General features: G+C 40.3%; 29 non-coding genes and 1 pseudogene across 29 annotated transcripts; 15 read left to right on the forward strand and 15 right to left on the reverse strand.

The window, feature by feature from the left end:
• Positions 1 to 389: 389 nt before the first annotated feature.
• LOC114784008 (U1 spliceosomal RNA) lies at positions 390 to 553 on the reverse strand. The gene has a single exon (XR_003748757.1). It is a non-coding gene; the product is annotated as a U1 spliceosomal RNA (small nuclear RNA).
• Positions 554 to 923: 370 nt separating this feature from the next.
• LOC114783872 (U6 spliceosomal RNA) lies at positions 924 to 1030 on the forward strand. The gene has a single exon (XR_003748629.1). It is a non-coding gene; the product is annotated as a U6 spliceosomal RNA (small nuclear RNA).
• Positions 1031 to 1453: 423 nt separating this feature from the next.
• Positions 1454 to 1613, reverse strand: LOC114783999 (U1 spliceosomal RNA). The gene has a single exon (XR_003748748.1). It is a non-coding gene; the product is annotated as a U1 spliceosomal RNA (small nuclear RNA).
• Positions 1614 to 1982: 369 nt separating this feature from the next.
• LOC114783875 (U6 spliceosomal RNA) lies at positions 1983 to 2089 on the forward strand. The gene has a single exon (XR_003748631.1). It is a non-coding gene; the product is annotated as a U6 spliceosomal RNA (small nuclear RNA).
• A 410-nt stretch (positions 2090 to 2499) lies between these two features.
• LOC114783980 (U1 spliceosomal RNA) lies at positions 2500 to 2663 on the reverse strand. Its single transcript, XR_003748729.1, has one exon. It is a non-coding gene; the product is annotated as a U1 spliceosomal RNA (small nuclear RNA).
• A 370-nt stretch (positions 2664 to 3033) lies between these two features.
• LOC114783928 (U6 spliceosomal RNA) lies at positions 3034 to 3140 on the forward strand. The gene has a single exon (XR_003748681.1). It is a non-coding gene; the product is annotated as a U6 spliceosomal RNA (small nuclear RNA).
• Positions 3141 to 4093: 953 nt separating this feature from the next.
• LOC114783876 (U6 spliceosomal RNA) lies at positions 4094 to 4200 on the forward strand. Its single transcript, XR_003748632.1, has one exon. It is a non-coding gene; the product is annotated as a U6 spliceosomal RNA (small nuclear RNA).
• Positions 4201 to 4618: 418 nt separating this feature from the next.
• LOC114783979 (U1 spliceosomal RNA) lies at positions 4619 to 4778 on the reverse strand. Its single transcript, XR_003748728.1, has one exon. It is a non-coding gene; the product is annotated as a U1 spliceosomal RNA (small nuclear RNA).
• Positions 4779 to 5148: 370 nt separating this feature from the next.
• On the forward strand, positions 5149 to 5255 carry LOC114783913 (U6 spliceosomal RNA). Its single transcript, XR_003748667.1, has one exon. It is a non-coding gene; the product is annotated as a U6 spliceosomal RNA (small nuclear RNA).
• A 421-nt stretch (positions 5256 to 5676) lies between these two features.
• Positions 5677 to 5836, reverse strand: LOC114784009 (U1 spliceosomal RNA). The gene has a single exon (XR_003748758.1). It is a non-coding gene; the product is annotated as a U1 spliceosomal RNA (small nuclear RNA).
• Positions 5837 to 6206: 370 nt separating this feature from the next.
• On the forward strand, positions 6207 to 6313 carry LOC114783877 (U6 spliceosomal RNA). The gene has a single exon (XR_003748633.1). It is a non-coding gene; the product is annotated as a U6 spliceosomal RNA (small nuclear RNA).
• A 420-nt stretch (positions 6314 to 6733) lies between these two features.
• LOC114784000 (U1 spliceosomal RNA) lies at positions 6734 to 6893 on the reverse strand. Its single transcript, XR_003748749.1, has one exon. It is a non-coding gene; the product is annotated as a U1 spliceosomal RNA (small nuclear RNA).
• Positions 6894 to 7263: 370 nt separating this feature from the next.
• On the forward strand, positions 7264 to 7394 carry LOC114783967 (uncharacterized; annotated as a pseudogene).
• Positions 7395 to 7814: 420 nt separating this feature from the next.
• LOC114784010 (U1 spliceosomal RNA) lies at positions 7815 to 7974 on the reverse strand. Its single transcript, XR_003748759.1, has one exon. It is a non-coding gene; the product is annotated as a U1 spliceosomal RNA (small nuclear RNA).
• A 370-nt stretch (positions 7975 to 8344) lies between these two features.
• LOC114783878 (U6 spliceosomal RNA) lies at positions 8345 to 8451 on the forward strand. Its single transcript, XR_003748634.1, has one exon. It is a non-coding gene; the product is annotated as a U6 spliceosomal RNA (small nuclear RNA).
• Positions 8452 to 8871: 420 nt separating this feature from the next.
• On the reverse strand, positions 8872 to 9031 carry LOC114783802 (U1 spliceosomal RNA). The gene has a single exon (XR_003748559.1). It is a non-coding gene; the product is annotated as a U1 spliceosomal RNA (small nuclear RNA).
• Positions 9032 to 9401: 370 nt separating this feature from the next.
• LOC114783879 (U6 spliceosomal RNA) lies at positions 9402 to 9508 on the forward strand. Its single transcript, XR_003748635.1, has one exon. It is a non-coding gene; the product is annotated as a U6 spliceosomal RNA (small nuclear RNA).
• Positions 9509 to 9924: 416 nt separating this feature from the next.
• LOC114783957 (U1 spliceosomal RNA) lies at positions 9925 to 10088 on the reverse strand. Its single transcript, XR_003748708.1, has one exon. It is a non-coding gene; the product is annotated as a U1 spliceosomal RNA (small nuclear RNA).
• Positions 10089 to 10458: 370 nt separating this feature from the next.
• On the forward strand, positions 10459 to 10565 carry LOC114783880 (U6 spliceosomal RNA). Its single transcript, XR_003748636.1, has one exon. It is a non-coding gene; the product is annotated as a U6 spliceosomal RNA (small nuclear RNA).
• A 420-nt stretch (positions 10566 to 10985) lies between these two features.
• On the reverse strand, positions 10986 to 11145 carry LOC114784001 (U1 spliceosomal RNA). The gene has a single exon (XR_003748750.1). It is a non-coding gene; the product is annotated as a U1 spliceosomal RNA (small nuclear RNA).
• A 371-nt stretch (positions 11146 to 11516) lies between these two features.
• Positions 11517 to 11623, forward strand: LOC114783881 (U6 spliceosomal RNA). The gene has a single exon (XR_003748637.1). It is a non-coding gene; the product is annotated as a U6 spliceosomal RNA (small nuclear RNA).
• A 421-nt stretch (positions 11624 to 12044) lies between these two features.
• Positions 12045 to 12204, reverse strand: LOC114783814 (U1 spliceosomal RNA). Its single transcript, XR_003748571.1, has one exon. It is a non-coding gene; the product is annotated as a U1 spliceosomal RNA (small nuclear RNA).
• A 370-nt stretch (positions 12205 to 12574) lies between these two features.
• Positions 12575 to 12681, forward strand: LOC114783882 (U6 spliceosomal RNA). The gene has a single exon (XR_003748638.1). It is a non-coding gene; the product is annotated as a U6 spliceosomal RNA (small nuclear RNA).
• Positions 12682 to 13101: 420 nt separating this feature from the next.
• On the reverse strand, positions 13102 to 13261 carry LOC114783803 (U1 spliceosomal RNA). Its single transcript, XR_003748560.1, has one exon. It is a non-coding gene; the product is annotated as a U1 spliceosomal RNA (small nuclear RNA).
• A 370-nt stretch (positions 13262 to 13631) lies between these two features.
• On the forward strand, positions 13632 to 13738 carry LOC114783914 (U6 spliceosomal RNA). The gene has a single exon (XR_003748668.1). It is a non-coding gene; the product is annotated as a U6 spliceosomal RNA (small nuclear RNA).
• Positions 13739 to 14156: 418 nt separating this feature from the next.
• On the reverse strand, positions 14157 to 14316 carry LOC114783804 (U1 spliceosomal RNA). The gene has a single exon (XR_003748561.1). It is a non-coding gene; the product is annotated as a U1 spliceosomal RNA (small nuclear RNA).
• A 370-nt stretch (positions 14317 to 14686) lies between these two features.
• On the forward strand, positions 14687 to 14793 carry LOC114783883 (U6 spliceosomal RNA). Its single transcript, XR_003748639.1, has one exon. It is a non-coding gene; the product is annotated as a U6 spliceosomal RNA (small nuclear RNA).
• A 417-nt stretch (positions 14794 to 15210) lies between these two features.
• LOC114783908 (U1 spliceosomal RNA) lies at positions 15211 to 15374 on the reverse strand. Its single transcript, XR_003748663.1, has one exon. It is a non-coding gene; the product is annotated as a U1 spliceosomal RNA (small nuclear RNA).
• A 370-nt stretch (positions 15375 to 15744) lies between these two features.
• On the forward strand, positions 15745 to 15851 carry LOC114783884 (U6 spliceosomal RNA). Its single transcript, XR_003748640.1, has one exon. It is a non-coding gene; the product is annotated as a U6 spliceosomal RNA (small nuclear RNA).
• Positions 15852 to 16271: 420 nt separating this feature from the next.
• Positions 16272 to 16431, reverse strand: LOC114783819 (U1 spliceosomal RNA). The gene has a single exon (XR_003748576.1). It is a non-coding gene; the product is annotated as a U1 spliceosomal RNA (small nuclear RNA).
• Positions 16432 to 16689: the final 258 nt, after the last annotated feature.

The raw sequence follows: 16689 nt of genomic DNA on the forward strand, positions 1-16689 counted from the left end.
TTGGGACTAGGAAGATGTTGTACCAAGATTAGCATGGAACTTGTAAAGGGATGACACACAAATCAGTGAAGTGCTCCATATTTTCAACTTTTTTTGATTGACAAATAGGAACTAGGGTTCCTTGGGAAAAGGGAGATGCTGTGCCAAATTCCAAATGTTCAGTTTATTTTATTTTCAAAGCAAACACACAGGGATGAATACCATAAGAAGATCAGAAACATATCCAACTGCAACTGGTGTCAAGGTATTAATGAAGTTGCTCATGTAGTGGACAATCTCAATCATTTCGTATGATAAGAAGAACTGAAGCTGCTGTACATTTCTTTAGCTGACTCTAGGACGTACTCTACGCAGACAATTGTGTTTGTGGTTTAGTTTTGAACAACATGCTTGTAAGAGGGTAAACGCAGTCTGCCGCTATCAGGAATGATGCAGTCTAGATGCCCACATATGGGGACTTTGTAGGAGTCAGAACTAGCAAAATGCAGAGGTACCACCTCAGTCTGGGAAGACCACATATTTGAGAATGAAATTTCCCCTTCCAAAAAAGCATGAACTATAATGAAATGGCAGAAGATGGCTGCCAGTACCTTAACAGAGACCCAGACAGTGACATCACCACGTGGAATAAACACACTGCCTGGAACCACGCCCCTTTCCTGCATTGACCTGCCCACTTTGTGATGTTCCTATGACTCTTGACACCAATCAAATTATTCTTCTTTCTTTGCTACACAAACTGACCATACTTTAATCATGCACCTCCACAAGTTACCAGCCTCTTGGAAATTGCAATTAGGGTAACTAAGCATTTGCTCTCCAAATATTTTATCACATTTTTACACAATACTCCATACAAGGTCTTGGTGAGCAGAACAATGATATGGTCAGTATTATAAGTGGCAGCCGAGAAGCTTGTTGATGTGCTTGCTACGGCTGCACATATACTAAAATTGGATCGATACAGAGAAGATTAGCATGGCCCCTGCGAAAGGATGACACGCAAATCCGTGAAGCGTTCCATATTTTGTTCTTTTTTAATTAGACAAAGAGTCACTTGGGACTAGGAAGATGTTGTACCAAGATTAGCATGGAACTTGTAAAAGGATGACACACAAATCAGTGAAGTGCTCCATATTTTCAACTTTTTTTGATTGACAAATAGGAACTAGGGTTCCTTAGGAAAAGGGAGATGCTGTGACAAATTCCAAATGTTTAGTTTTTTTTATTTTCAAAGCAAACACACAAGGAATGAACTACCATAAGAAGATCAGAAACATTTCCAACTGCAATCTGGTGTCAATGTATTGATGAAGTTGTTCATGTAGTGGACAATCTCAATCATTTGGTAAGATAAGAAGAACTGAAGCTGCTGTACATTTCTTTAGCTGACTCTAGGACTGACTCTACACAGACAATTGTGTTTGTGGTTTAGTTGTGAACAACATGCTTGTGAGAGGGTAAACGCAGTCTGTCGCTATCAGGAATGATGCAGTCTAGATGCCCACATATGGGGACTTTGTAGGAGTCAGCACTAGCAAAATGCAGAGGTACAACCTCAGTCTGGGAAGACCACATATTTGAGAATGAAATTTCCCCTTCCAAAAAAGCATGAACTATAATGAAATGGCAGAAGATTGCTGCCAGTACCTTAACAGAGACCCAGACAGTGACATCACCACGTGGAATAAACAAACTGCCTGGAACCACGCCCCTTTCCTGCATTGACCTGCCCACTTTGTGATGTTCCCATGACTCTTGACACCAATCAAATTATTCTTCTTTCTTTGCTACACAAACTGACCACACTTTAATCATGCACCTCCACAAGTTACCAGCCTCTTGGAAAATGCAATTAGGGTAACTAAGCATTTGCTCTCCAAATATTTTATCACATTTTTACACAATACTCCATACAAGGTCTTGGTGAGCAGAACAATGATATGGTCAGTATTATAAGTGGCAGCGGAGAGCTGGTTGATGTGCTTGCTACGGCTGCACATATACTAAAATTGGATCGATACAGAGAAGATTAGCATGGCCCCTGCGAAAGGATGACACGCAAATCCGTGAAGCGTTCCATATTTTGTTCTTTTTTAATTAGACAAAGAGTCACTTGGGACTAGGAAGATGTTGTACCAAGATTAGCATGGAACTTGCAAAAGATGACACACAAATCAGTGAAGTGCCTCCATATTTTCAACTTTTTTTGATTGACAAATAGGAACTAGGGTTCCTTAGGAAAAGGGAGATGCTGTGCCAAATTCAAATGTTTATTTTATTTTCAAAGCAAACACACAGGGATAAAGACCATAAGAAGATCAGAAACATTTCCAACTGCAACTGGTGTCAATGTATTGATGAAGTTGCTCATGTAGTGGACAATCTCAATCATTTGGTATGATTAGAAGATCTGAAGCTGCTGTACATTTCTTTAGCTGACTCTAGGCCTGACTCTACACAGACAATTGTGTTTGTGGTTTAGTTTTGAACAACATGCTTGTAAGAGGGTAAACGCAGTCTGCCGCTATCAGGAATGATGCAGTCTAGATGCCCACATATGGGGACTTTGTAGGAGTCAGCACTAGCAAAATGCAGAGGTACAACCACAGTCTGGGAAGACCACATATTTGAGAATGAAATTTCCCCTTCCAAAAAAGCATGAACTATAATGAAATGGCAGAAGATTGCTGCCAGTACCTTAACAGAGACCCAGACAGTGACATCACCACGTGGAATAAACAAACTGCCTGGAACCACGCCCCTTTCCTGCATTGACCTGCCCACTTCATGATGTTCCTATGACTCTTGACACCAATCAAATTATTCTTCTTACTTTGCTACACAAACTGACCATACTTTAATCATGCACCTCCACAAGTTACCAGCCTCTTGGAAAATACCATTAGGGTAACTAAGCATTTGCTCTCCAAATATTTTATCACATTTTTACACAATACTCCATACAAGGTCTTGGTGAGCAGAACAATGATATGGTCAGTATTATAAGTGGCAGCTGAGAAGCTTGTTGATGTGCTTGCTACGGCTGCACATATACTAAAATTGGATCGATACAGAGAAGATTAGCATGGCCCCTGCGAAAGGATGACACGCAAATCCGTGAAGCGTTCCATATTTTGTTCTTTTTTAATTAGACAAAGAGTCACTTGGGACTAGGAAGATGTTGTACCAAGATTAGCATGGAACTTGTAAAAGGGATGACACACAAATCAGTGAAGTGCTCCATATTTTCAACTTTTTTTGATTGACAAATAGGAACTAGGGTTCCTTAGGAAAAGGGAGATGCTGTGCCAAATTCCAAATGTTTAGTTTTTTTTTTTTTCAAAGCAAAAACACAAGGATGAACTCCATAAGAAGATCAGAAACATGTCCAACTGCATCTGGTGTCAATATATTAATGAAGTTGCTCATGTAGTGGACAATCTCAATCAATTGGTATGATAAGAAGAACTGAAGCTGCTGTACATTTCTTTAGCTGACACTAGGACTGACTCTACACAGACAATTGTGTTTGTGGTTTAGTTTTGAACAACATGCTTGTGAGAGGGTAAACGCAGTCTGTCGCTATCAGGAATGATGCAGTCTAGATGCCCACATATTGGGACTTTTGTAGGAGTCAAAACTAGCAAAATGCAGAGGTACAACCTCAGTCTGTGAAGACCACATAATTGAGAATGAAATTTCCCCTTCCAAAAAAGCATGAACTATAATGAAATGGCAGAAGATGGCTGCCAGTACCTTAACAGAGACCCAGACAGTGACATCACCACGTGGAATAAACACACTGCCTGGAACCACGCCCCTTTCCTGCATTGACCTGCCCACTTTGTGATGTTCCTATGACTCTTGACACCAATCAAATTATTCTTCTTTCTTTGCTACACAAACTGACCATACTTTAATCATGCACCTCCACAAGTTACCAGCCTCTTGGAAAATGCAATTAGGGTAACTAAGCATTTGCTCTCCTAAATATTTTATCACATTTTTACACAATACTCCATACAAGGTCTTGGTGAGCAGAACAATGATATGGTCAGTATTATAAGTGGCAGCTGAGAAGCTTGTTGATGTGCTTGCTACGGCTGCACATATACTAAAATTGGATCGATACAGAGAAGATTAGCATGGCCCCTGCGAAAGGATGACACGCAAATCCGTGAAGCGTTCCATATTTTGTTCTTTTTTAATTAGACAAAGAGTCACTTGGGACTAGGAAGATGTTGTACCAAGATTAGCATGGAACTTGTAAAGGGATGACACACAAATCAGTGAAGTGCTCCATATTTTCAACTTTTTTTGATTGACAAATAGGAACTAGGGTTCCTTGGGAAAAGGGAGATGCTGTGCCAAATTCCAAATGTTTTTTTTTTTATTTTCAAAGCAAACACACAGGGATAAAGACCATAAGAAGATCAGAAACATTTCCAACTGCAACTGGTGTCAATGTATTAATGAAGTTGCTCATGTAGTGGACAATCTCAATCATTTGGTAAGATTAGAAGATCTGAAGCTGCTGTACATTTCTTTAGCTGACTCTAGGACTGACTCTACGCAGACAATTGTGTTTGTGGTTTAGTTGTGAACAAAATGCTTGTGAGAGTGTAAACGCAGTCTGTCGCTATCAGGAATGATGCAGTCTAGATGCCCACATATGGGGACTTTGTAGGAGTCAGCACTAGCAAAATGCAGAGGTACAACCTCAGTCTGGGAAGACCACATATTTGAGAATGAAATTTCCCCTTCCAAAAAAGCATGAACTATAATGAAATGGCAGAAGATTGCTGCCAGTACCTTAACAGAGACCCAGACAGTGACATCACCACGTGGAATAAACACACTGCCTGGAACCACGCCCCTTTCCTGCATTGACCTGCCCACTTTGTGATGTTCCTATGACTCTTGACACCAATCAAATTATTCTTCTTACTTTGCTACACAAACTGACCATACTTTAATCATGCACCTCCACAAGTTACCAGCCTCTTGGAAAATGCAATTAGGGTAACTAAGCATTTGCTCTCCAAATATTTTATCACATTTTTACACAATACTCCATACAAGGTCTTGGTGAGCAGAACAATGATTTGGTCAGTATTATAAGTGGCAGCCGAGAAGCTTGTTGATGTGCTTGCTACGGCTGCACATATACTAAAATTGGATCGATACAGAGAAGATTAGCATGGCCCCTGCGAAAGGATGACACGCAAATCCGTGAAGCGTTCCATATTTTGTTCTTTTTTAATTAGACAAAGAGTCACTTGGGACTAGGAAGATGTTGTACCAAGATTAGCATGGAACTTGTAAAAGGATGACACACAAATCAGTGAAGTGCTCCATATTTTCAACTTTTTTTGATTGACAAATAGGAACTAGGGTTCCTTAGGGAAAAGGGAGATGCTGTGCCAAATTCCAAATGTTCAGTTTTTTTTATTTTCAAAGCAAACACACAGGGATAAAGACCATAAGAAGATCAGAAACATTTCCAACTGCATCTGGTGTCAATGTATTAATGAAGTTGCTCATGTAGTGGACAATCTCAATCATTTGGTAAGATAAGAAGAACTGAAGCTGCTGTACATTTCTTTAGCTGACTCTAGGCCTGACTCTACACAGACAATTGTGTTTGTGGTTTAGTTGTGAACAACATGCTTGTGAGAGGGTAAACGCAGTCTGCCGCTATCAGGAATGATGCAGTCTAGATGCCCACATATGGGGACTTTGTAGGAGTCAGCACTAGCAAAATGCAGAGGTACAACCTCAGTCTGGGAAGACCACATATTTGAGAATGAAATTTCCCCTTCCAAAAAAGCATGAACTATAATGAAATGGCAGAAGATTGCTGCCAGTACCTTAACAGAGACCCAGACAGTGACATCACCACGTGGAATAAACACACTGCCTGGAACCACGCCCCTTTCCTGCATTGACCTGCCCACTTTGTGATGTTCCTATGACTCTTGACACCAATCAAATTATTCTTCTTTCTTTGCTACACAAACTGACCATACTTTAATCATGCACCTCCACAAGTTACCAGCCTCTTGGAAAATGCAATTAGGGTAACTAAGCATTTGCTCTCCAAATATTTTATCACATTTTTACACAATACTCCATACAAGGTCTTGGTGAGCAGAACAATGATATGGTCAGTATTATAAGTGGCAGCTGAGAAGCTTGTTGATGTGCTTGCTACGGCTGCACATATACTAAAATTGGATCGATACAGAGAAGATTAGCATGGCCCCTGCGAAAGGATGACACGCAAATCCGTGAAGCGTTCCATATTTTGTTCTTTTTTAATTAGACAAAGAGTCACTTGGGACTAGGAAGATGTTGTACCAAGATTAGCATGGAACTTGCAAAAGGATGACACACAAATCAGTGAAGTGCTCCATATTTTCAACTTTTTTTGATTGACAAATAGGAACTAGGGTTCCTTAGGAAAAGGGAGATGCTGTGCCAAATTCCAAATGTTCAGTTTTTTTTTTTTTCAAAGCAAAACACAAGGATGAACTACCATAAGAAGATCAGAAACATGTCCAACTGCATCTGGTGTCAATGTATTAATGAAGTTGCTCATGTAGTGGACAATCTCAATCATTTGGTATGATAAGAAGAACTGAAGCTGCTGTACATTTCTTTAGCTGACTCTAGGCCTGACTCTACACAGACAATTGTGTTTGTGGTTTAGTTTTGAACAACATGCTTGTGAGAGGGTAAACGCAGTCTGTCGCTATCAGGAATGATGCAGTCTAGATGCCCACATATGGGGACTTTGTAGGAGTCAGCACTAGCAAAATGCAGAGGTACAACCTCAGTCTGGGAAGACCACATATTTGAGAATGAAATTTCCCCTTCCAAAAAAGCATGAACTATAATGAAATGGCAGAAGATTGCTGCCAGTACCTTAACAGAGACCCAGACAGTGACATCACCACGTGGAATAAACACACTGCCTGGAACCACGCCCCTTTCCTGCATTGACCTGCCCACTTTGTGATGTTCCTATGACTCTTGACACCAATCAAATTATTCTTCTTACTTTGCTACACAAACTGACCATACTTTAATCATGCACCTCCACAAGTTACCAGCCTCTTGGAAAATGCAATTAGGGTAACTAAGCATTTGCTCTCCAAATATTTTATCACATTTTTACACAATACTCCATACAAGGTCTTGGTGAGCAGAACAATGATATGGTCAGTATTATAAGTGGCAGCTGAGAAGCTTGTTGATGTGCTTGCTACGGCTGCACATATACTAAAATTGGATCGATACAGAGAAGATTAGCATGGCCCCTACAGAGAAGATTAGCATGGCCCCTGCGAAAGGATGACACGCAAATCCGTGAAGCGTTCCATATTTTGTTCTTTTTTAATTAGACAAAGAGTCACTTGGGACTAGGAAGATGTTGTACCAAGATTAGCATGGAACTTGTAAAAGGATGACACACAAATCAGTGAAGTGCTCCATATTTTCAACTTTTTTTGATTGACAAATAGGAACTAGGGTTCCTTAGGAAAAGGGAGATGCTGTGCCAAATTCCAAATGTTTAGTTTTTTTTTTTTTCAAAGCAAACACACAAAAAGGAACTCCATAAGAAGATCAGAAACATTTCCAACTGCATCTGGTGTCAATGTATTAATGAAGTTGCTCATGTAGTGGACAATCTCAATCATTTGGTAAGATAAGAAGAACTGAAGCTGCTGTACATTTCTTTAGCTGACACTAGGACTGACTCTACACAGACAATTGTGTTTGTGGTTTAGTTGTGAACAACATGCTTGTGAGAGGGTAAACGCAGTCTGCCGCTATCAGGAATGATGCAGTCTAGATGCCCACATATGGGGACTTTGTAGGAGTCAGCACTAGCAAAATGCAGAGGTACAACCTCAGTCTGGGAAGACCACATATTTGAGAATGAAATTTCCCCTTCCAAAAAAGCATGAACTATAATGAAATGGCAGAAGATTGCTGTCAGTACCTTAACAGAGACCCAGACAGTGACATCACCACGTGGAATAAACACACTGCCTGGAACCACGCCCCTTTCCTGCATTGACCTGCCCACTTTGTGATGTTCCTATGACTCTTGACACCAATCAAATTATTCTTCTTTCTTTTCTACACAAACTGACCATACTTTAATCATGCACCTCCACAAGTTACCAGCCTCTTGGAAAATGCAATTAGGGTAACTAAGCATTTGCTCTCCAAATATTTTATCACATTTTTACACAATACTCCATACAAGGTCTTGGTGAGCAGAACAATGATATGGTCAGTATTATAAGTGGCAGCTGAGAAGCTGGTTGATGTGCTTGCTACGGCTGCACATATACTAAAATTGGATCGATACAGAGAAGATTAGCATGGCCCCTGCGAAAGGATGACACGCAAATCCGTGAAGCGTTCCATATTTTGTTCTTTTTTAATTAGACAAAGAGTCACTTGGGACTAGGAAGATGTTGTACCAAGATTAGCATGGAACTTGTAAAGGGATGACACACAAATCAGTGAAGTGCTCCATATTTTCAACTTTTTTTGATTGACAAATAGGAACTAGGGTTCCTTAGGAAAAGGGAGATGCTGTGCCAAATTCCAAATGTTCATTTTTTTTATTTTCAAAGCAAACACACAGGATGAACTACCATAAGAAGATCAGAAACATTTCCAACTGCAATCTGGTGTCAATGTATTAATGAAGTTGCTCATGTAGTGGACAATCTCAATCATTTGGTATGATAAGAAGAACTGAAGCTGCTGTACATTTCTTTAGCTGACTCTAGGCCTGACTCTACACAGACAATTGTGTTTGTGGTTTAGTTGTGAACAACATGCTTGTGAGAGGGTAAACGCAGTCTGCCGCTATCAGGAATGATGCAGTCTAGATGCCCACATATGGGGACTTTGTAGGAGTCAGCACTAGCAAAATGCAGAGGTACAACCTCAGTCTGGGAAGACCACATATTTGAGAATGAAATTTCCCCTTCCAAAAAAGCATGAACTATAATGAAATGGCAGAAGATTGCTGCCAGTACCTTAACAGAGACCCAGACAGTGACATCACCACGTGGAATAAACACACTGCCTGGAACCACGCCCCTTTCCTGCATTGACCTGCCCACTTTGTGATGTTCCCATGACTCTTGACACCAATCAAATTATTCTTCTTTCTTTGCTACACAAACTGACCACACTTTAATCATGCACCTCCACAAGTTACCAGCCTCTTGGAAAATGCAATTAGGGTAACTAAGCATTTGCTCTCCAAATATTTTATCACATTTTTACACAATACTCCATACAAGGTCTTGGTGAGCAGAACAATGATATGGTCAGTATTATAAGTGGCAGCTGAGAAGCTGGTTGATGTGCTTGCTACGGCTGCACATATACTAAAATTGGATCGATACAGAGAAGATTAGCATGGCCCCTGCGAAAGGATGACACGCAAATCCGTGAAGCGTTCCATATTTTGTTCTTTTTTAATTAGACAAAGAGTCACTTGGGACTAGGAAGATGTTGTACCAAGATTAGCATGGAACTTGCAAAAGGATGACACACAAATCAGTGAAGTGCTCCATATTTTCAACTTTTTTTGATTGACAAATAGGAACTAGGGTTCCTTAGGAAAAGGGAGATGCTGTGCCAAATTCCAAATGTTCAGTTTTTTTTATTTTCAAAGCAAACACACAGGGATGAAGACCATAAGAAGATCAGAAACATTTCCAACTGCAACTGGTGTCAATGTATTAATGAAGTTGCTCATGTAGTGGACAATCTCAATCATTTGGTATGATAAGAAGAACTGAAGCTGCTGTACATTTCTTTAGCTGACTCTAGGCCTGACTCTACACAGACAATTGTGTTTGTGGTTTAGTTGTGAACAACATGCTTGTAAGAGGGTAAACGCAGTCTGCCGCTATCAGGAATGATGCAGTCTAGATGCCCACATATGGGGACTTTGTAGGAGTCAGCACTAGCAAAATGCAGAGGTACAACCTCAGTCTGGGAAGACCACATAATTGAGAATGAAATTTCCCCTTCCAAAAAAGCATGAACTATAATGAAATGACAGAAGATTGCTGCCAGTACCTTAACAGAGACCCAGACAGTGACATCACCACGTGGAATAAACACACTGCCTGGAACCACGCCCCTTTCCTGCATTGACCTGCCCACTTTGTGATGTTCCTATGACTCTTGACACCAATCAAATTATTCTTCTTTCTTTGCTACACAAACTGACCATACTTTAATCATGCACCTCCACAAGTTACCAGTCTCTTGGAAAATGCAATTAGGGTAACTAAGCATTTGCTCTCCAAATATTTTATCACATTTTTACACAATACTCCATACAAGGTCTTGGTGAGCAGAACAATGATATGGTCAGTATTATAAGTGGCAGCTGAGAAGCTGGTTGATGTGCTTGCTACGGCTGCACATATACTAAAATTGGATCGATACAGAGAAGATTAGCATGGCCCCTGCGAAAGGATGACACGCAAATCCGTGAAGCGTTCCATATTTTGTTCTTTTTTAATTAGACAAAGAGTCACTTGGGACTAGGAAGATGTTGTACCAAGATTAGCATGGAACTTGTAAAGGGATGACACACAAATCAGTGAAGTGCTCCATATTTTCAACTTTTTTTGATTGACAAATAGGAACTAGGGTTCCTTAGGAAAAGGGAGATGCTGTGCCAAATTCCAAATGTTCAGTTTTTTTTATTTTCAAAGCAAACACACAAGAATGAACTCCATAAGAAGATCAGAAACATTTCCAACTGCATCTGGTGTCAATGTATTAATGAAGTTGCTCATGTAGTGGACAATCTCAATCATTTGGTATGATAAGAAGAACTGAAGCTGCTGTACATTTCTTTAGCTGACTCTAGGACTGACTCTACACAGACAATTGTGTTTGTGGTTTAGTTGTGAACAACATGCTTGTGAGAGGGTAAACGCAGTCTGTCGCTATCAGGAATGATGCAGTCTAGATGCCCACATATGGGGACTTTGTAGGAGTCAGCACTAGCAAAATGCAGAGGTACAACCTCAGTCTGGGAAGACCACATATTTGAGAATGAAATTTCCCCTTCCAAAAAAGCATGAACTATAATGAAATGGCAGAAGATGGCTGCCAGTACCTTAACAGAGACCCAGACAGTGACATCACCACGTGGAATAAACACACTGCCTGGAACCACGCCCCTTTCCTGCATTGACCTGCCCACTTTGTGATGTTCCCTATGACTCTTGACACCAATCAAATTATTCTTCTTTCTTTGCTACACAAACTGACCACACTTTAATCATGCACCTCCACAAGTTACCAGCCTCTTGGAAAATGCAATTAGGGTAACTAAGCATTTGCTCTCCAAATATTTTATCACATTTTTACACAATACTCCATACAAGGTCTTGGTGAGCAGAACAATGATATGGTCAGTATTATAAGTGGCAGCTGAGAAGCTGGTTGATGTGCTTGCTACGGCTGCACATATACTAAAATTGGATCGATACAGAGAAGATTAGCATGGCCCCTGCGAAAGGATGACACGCAAATCCGTGAAGCGTTCCATATTTTGTTCTTTTTTAATTAGACAAAGAGTCACTTGGGACTAGGAAGATGTTGTACCAAGATTAGCATGGAACTTGTAAAGGATGACACACAAATCAGTGAAGTGCTCCATATTTTCAACTTTTTTTGATTGACAAATAGGAACTAGGGTTCCTTAGGAAAAGGGAGATGCTGTGCCAAATTCCAAATGTTAGTTTTTTTTATTTTCAAAGCAAAACACACAGGATGAACTACCATAAGAAGATCAGAAACATTTCCAACTGCAATCTGGTGTCAATGTATTAATGAAGTTGCTCATGTAGTGGACAATCTCAATCATTTGGTATGATAAGAAGAACTGAAGCTGCTGTACATTTCTTTAGCTGACTCTAGGACTGACTCTACACAGACAATTGTGTTTGTGGTTTAGTTGTGAACAACATGCTTGTGAGAGGGTAAACGCAGTCTGTCCGCTATCAGGAATGATGCAGTCTAGATGCCCACATATGGGGACTTTGTAGGAGTCAGCACTAGCAAAATGCAGAGGTACAACCTCAGTCTGGGAAGACCACATATTTGAGAATGAAATTTCCCCTTCCAAAAAAGCATGAACTATAATGAAATGGCAGAAGATTGCTGCCAGTACCTTAACAGAGACCCAGACAGTGACATCACCACATGGAATAAACACACTACTTGGAACCACGCCCCTTTCCTGCATTGACCTGCCCACTTTGTGATGTTCCTATGACTCTTGACACCAATCAAATTATTCTTCTTTCTTTTCTACACAAACTGACCATACTTTAATCATGCACCTCCACAAGTTACCAGCCTCTTGGAAAATGCAATTAGGGTAACTAAGCATTTGCTCTCCAAATATTTTATCACATTTTTACACAATACTCCATACAAGGTCTTGGTGAGCAGAACAATGATATGGTCAGTATTATAAGTGGCAGCTGAGAAGCTGGTTGATGTGCTTGCTACGGCTGCACATATACTAAAATTGGATCGATACAGAGAAGATTAGCATGGCCCCTGCGAAAGGATGACACGCAAATCCGTGAAGCGTTCCATATTTTGTTCTTTTTTAATTAGACAAAGAGTCACTTGGGACTAGGAAGATGTTGTACCAAGATTAGCATGGAACTTGTAAAAGGATGACACACAAATCAGTGAAGTGCTCCATATTTTCAACTTTTTTGATTGACAAATAGGAACTAGGGTTCCTTAGGAAAAGGGAGATGCTGTGCCAAATTCCAAATGTTCAGTTTTTTTTATTTTCAAAGCAAACACACAGGATGAACTACCATAAGAAGATCAGAAACATTTCCAACTGCAATCTGGTGTCAATGTATTAATGAAGTTGCTCATGTAGTGGACAATCTCAATCATTTGGTATGATAAGAAGAACTGAAGCTGCTGTACATTTCTTTAGCTGACTCTAGGACTGACTCTACACAGACAATTGTGTTTGTGGTTTAGTTTTGAACAACATGCTTGTGAGAGGGTAAACGCAGTCTGCCGCTATCAGGAATGATGCAGTCTAGATGCCCACATATGGGGACTTTGTAGGAGTCAGCACTAGCAAAATGCAGAGGTACAACCTCAGTCTGGGAAGACCACATATTTGAGAATGAAATTTCCCCTTCCAAAAAAGCATGAACTATAATGAAATGGCAGAAGATTGCTGCCAGTACCTTAACAGAGACCCAGACAGTGACATCACCACGTGGAATAAACACACTGCCTGGAACCACGCCCCTTTCCTGCATTGACCTGCCCACTTTGTGATGTTCCTATGACTCTTGACACCAATCAAATTATTCTTCTTACTTTGCTACACAAACTGACCACACTTTAATCATGCACCTCCACAAGTTACCAGCCTCTTGGAAAATGCAATTAGGGTAACTAAGCATTTGCTCTCCAAATATTTTATCACATTTTTACACAATACTCCATACAAGGTCTTGGTGAGCAGAACAATGATATGGTCAGTATTATAAGTGGCAGCTGAGAAGCTGGTTGATGTGCTTGCTACGGCTGCACATATACTAAAATTGGATCGATACAGAGAAGATTAGCATGGCCCCTGCGAAAGGATGACACGCAAATCCGTGAAGCGTTCCATATTTTGTTCTTTTTTAATTAGACAAAGAGTCACTTGGGACTAGGAAGATGTTGTACCAAGATTAGCATGGAACTTGCAAAAGGATGACACACAAATCAGTGAAGTGCTCCATATTTTCAACTTTTTTTGATTGACAAATAGGAACTAGGGTTCCTTAGGAAAAGGGAGATGCTGTGCCAAATTCCAAATGTTAGTTTTTTTATTTTCAAAGCAAACACACAGGATAAGACTCATAAGAAGATCAGAAACATTTCCAACTGCATCTGGTGTCAATGTATTAATGAAGTTGCTCATGTAGTGGACAATCTCAATCATTTGGTAATGATAAGAAGAACTGAAGCTGCTGTACATTTCTTTAGCTGACTCTAGGACGTACTCTACACAGACAATTGTGTTTGTGGTTTAGTTGTGAACAACATGCTTGTGAGAGGGTAAACGCAGTCTGCCGCTATCAGGAATGATGCAGTCTAGATGCCCACATATGGGGACTTTGTAGGAGTCAGCACTAGCAAAATGCAGAGGTACAACCTCAGTCTGGGAAGACCACATATTTGAGAATGAAATTTCCCCTTCCAAAAAAGCATGAACTATAATGAAATGGCAGAAGATGGCTGCCAGTACCTTAACAGAGACCCAGACAGTGACATCACCACGTGGAATAAACACACTGCCTGGAACCACGCCCCTTTCCTGCATTGACCTGCCCACTTTGTGATGTTCCCATGACTCTTGACACCAATCAAATTATTCTTCTTACTTTGCTACACAAACTAACAATACTTTAATCATGCACCTCCACAAGTTACCAGCCTCTTGGAAAATGCAATTAGGGTAACTAAGCATTTGCTCTCCAAATATTTTATCACATTTTTACACAATACTCCATACAAGGTCTTGGTGAGCAGAACAATGATATGGTCAGTATTATAAGTGGCAGCTGAGAAGCTTGTTGATGTGCTTGCTACGGCTGCACATATACTAAAATTGGATCGATACAGAGAAGATTAGCATGGCCCCTGCGAAAGGATGACACGCAAATCCGTGAAGCGTTCCATATTTTGTTCTTTTTTAATTAGACAAAGAGTCACTTGGGACTAGGAAGATGTTGTACCAAGATTAGCATGGAACTTGTAAAGGGATGACACACAAATCAGTGAAGTGCTCCATATTTTCAACTTTTTTTGATTGACAAATAGGAACTAGGGTTCCTTAGGGAAAAGGGAGATGCTGTGCCAAATTCCAAATGTTCAGTTTTTTTATTTTCAAAGCAAACACACAGGATGAACTACCATAAGAAGATCAGAAACATTTCCAACTGCAATCTGGTGTCAATGTATTAATGAAGTTGCTCATGTAGTGGACAATCTCAATCATTTGGTATGATAAGAAGAACTGAAGCTGCTGTACATTTCTTTAGCTGACTCTAGGCCTGACTCTACACAGACAATTGTGTTTGTGGTTTAGTTGTGAACAACATGCTTGTAAGAGGGTAAACGCAGTCTGCCGCTATCAGGAATGATGCAGTCTAGATGCCCACATATGGGGACTTTGTAGGAGTCAGCACTAGCAAAATGCAGAGGTACAACCTCAGTCTGGGAAGACCACATATTTGAGAATGAAATTTCCCCTTCCAAAAAAGCATGAACTATAATGAAATGGCAGAAGATTGCTGCCAGTACCTTAACAGAGACCCAGACAGTGACATCACCACGTGGAATAAACACACTGCCTGGAACCACGCCCCTTTCCTGCATTGACCTGCCCACTTTGTGATGTTCCTATGACTCTTGACACCAATCAAATTATTCTTCTTACTTTGCTACACAAACTGACCATACTTTAATCATGCACCTCCACATGTTACCAGCCTCTTGGAAAATACCATTAGGGTAACTAAGCATTTGCTCTCCAAATATTTTATCACATTTTTACACAATACTCCATACAAGGTCTTGGTGAGCAGAACAATGATATGGTCAGTATTATAAGTGGCAGCTGAGAAGCTGGTTGATGTGCTTGCTACGGCTGCACATATACTAAAATTGGATCGATACAGAGAAGATTAGCATGGCCCCTGCGAAAGGATGACACGCAAATCCGTGAAGCGTTCCATATTTTGTTCTTTTTTAATTAGACAAAGAGTCACTTGGGACTAGGAAGATGTTGTACCAAGATTAGCATGGAACTTGTAAAGGGATGACACACAAATCAGTGAAGTGCTCCATATTTTCAACTTTTTTTGATTGACAAATAGGAACTAGGGTTCCTTAGGAAAAGGGAGATGCTGTGCCAAATTCCAAATGTTCAGTTTTTTTTATTTTCAAAGCAAACACACAGGGATGAAGACCATAAGAAGATCAGAAACATTTCCAACTGCATCTGGTGTCAATGTATTAATGAAGTTGCTCATGTAGTGGACAATCTCAATCATTTGGTATGATAAGAAGAACTGAAGCTGCTGTACATTTCTTTAGCTGACTCTAGGACTGACTCTACACAGACAATTGTGTTTGTGGTTTAGTTGTGAACAACATGCTTGTGAGAGGGTAAACGCAGTCTGCCGCTATCAGGAATGATGCAGTCTAGATGCCCACATATGGGGACTTTGTAGGAGTCAGCACTAGCAAAATGCAGAGGTACAACCTCAGTCTGAGAAGACCACATATTTGAGAATGAAATTTCCCCTTCCAAAAAAGCATGAACTATAATGAAATGGCAGAAGATTGCTGCCAGTACCTTAACAGAGACCCAGACAGTGACATCACCACGTGGAATAAACACACTGCCTGGAACCACGCCCCTTTCCTGCATTGACCTGCCCACTTTGTGATGTTCCTATGACTCTTGACACCAATCAAATTATTCTTCTTTCTTTGCTACACAAACTGACCACTACTTTAATCATGCACCTCCACAAGTTACCAGCCTCTTGGAAAATGCAATTAGGGTAACTAATC

The sequence above is a fragment of the Denticeps clupeoides genome, unplaced genomic scaffold, assembly GCF_900700375.1.
Source record: "Denticeps clupeoides unplaced genomic scaffold, fDenClu1.1, whole genome shotgun sequence".
Taxonomy (NCBI): Eukaryota; Metazoa; Chordata; class Actinopteri; order Clupeiformes; family Denticipitidae; genus Denticeps; species Denticeps clupeoides.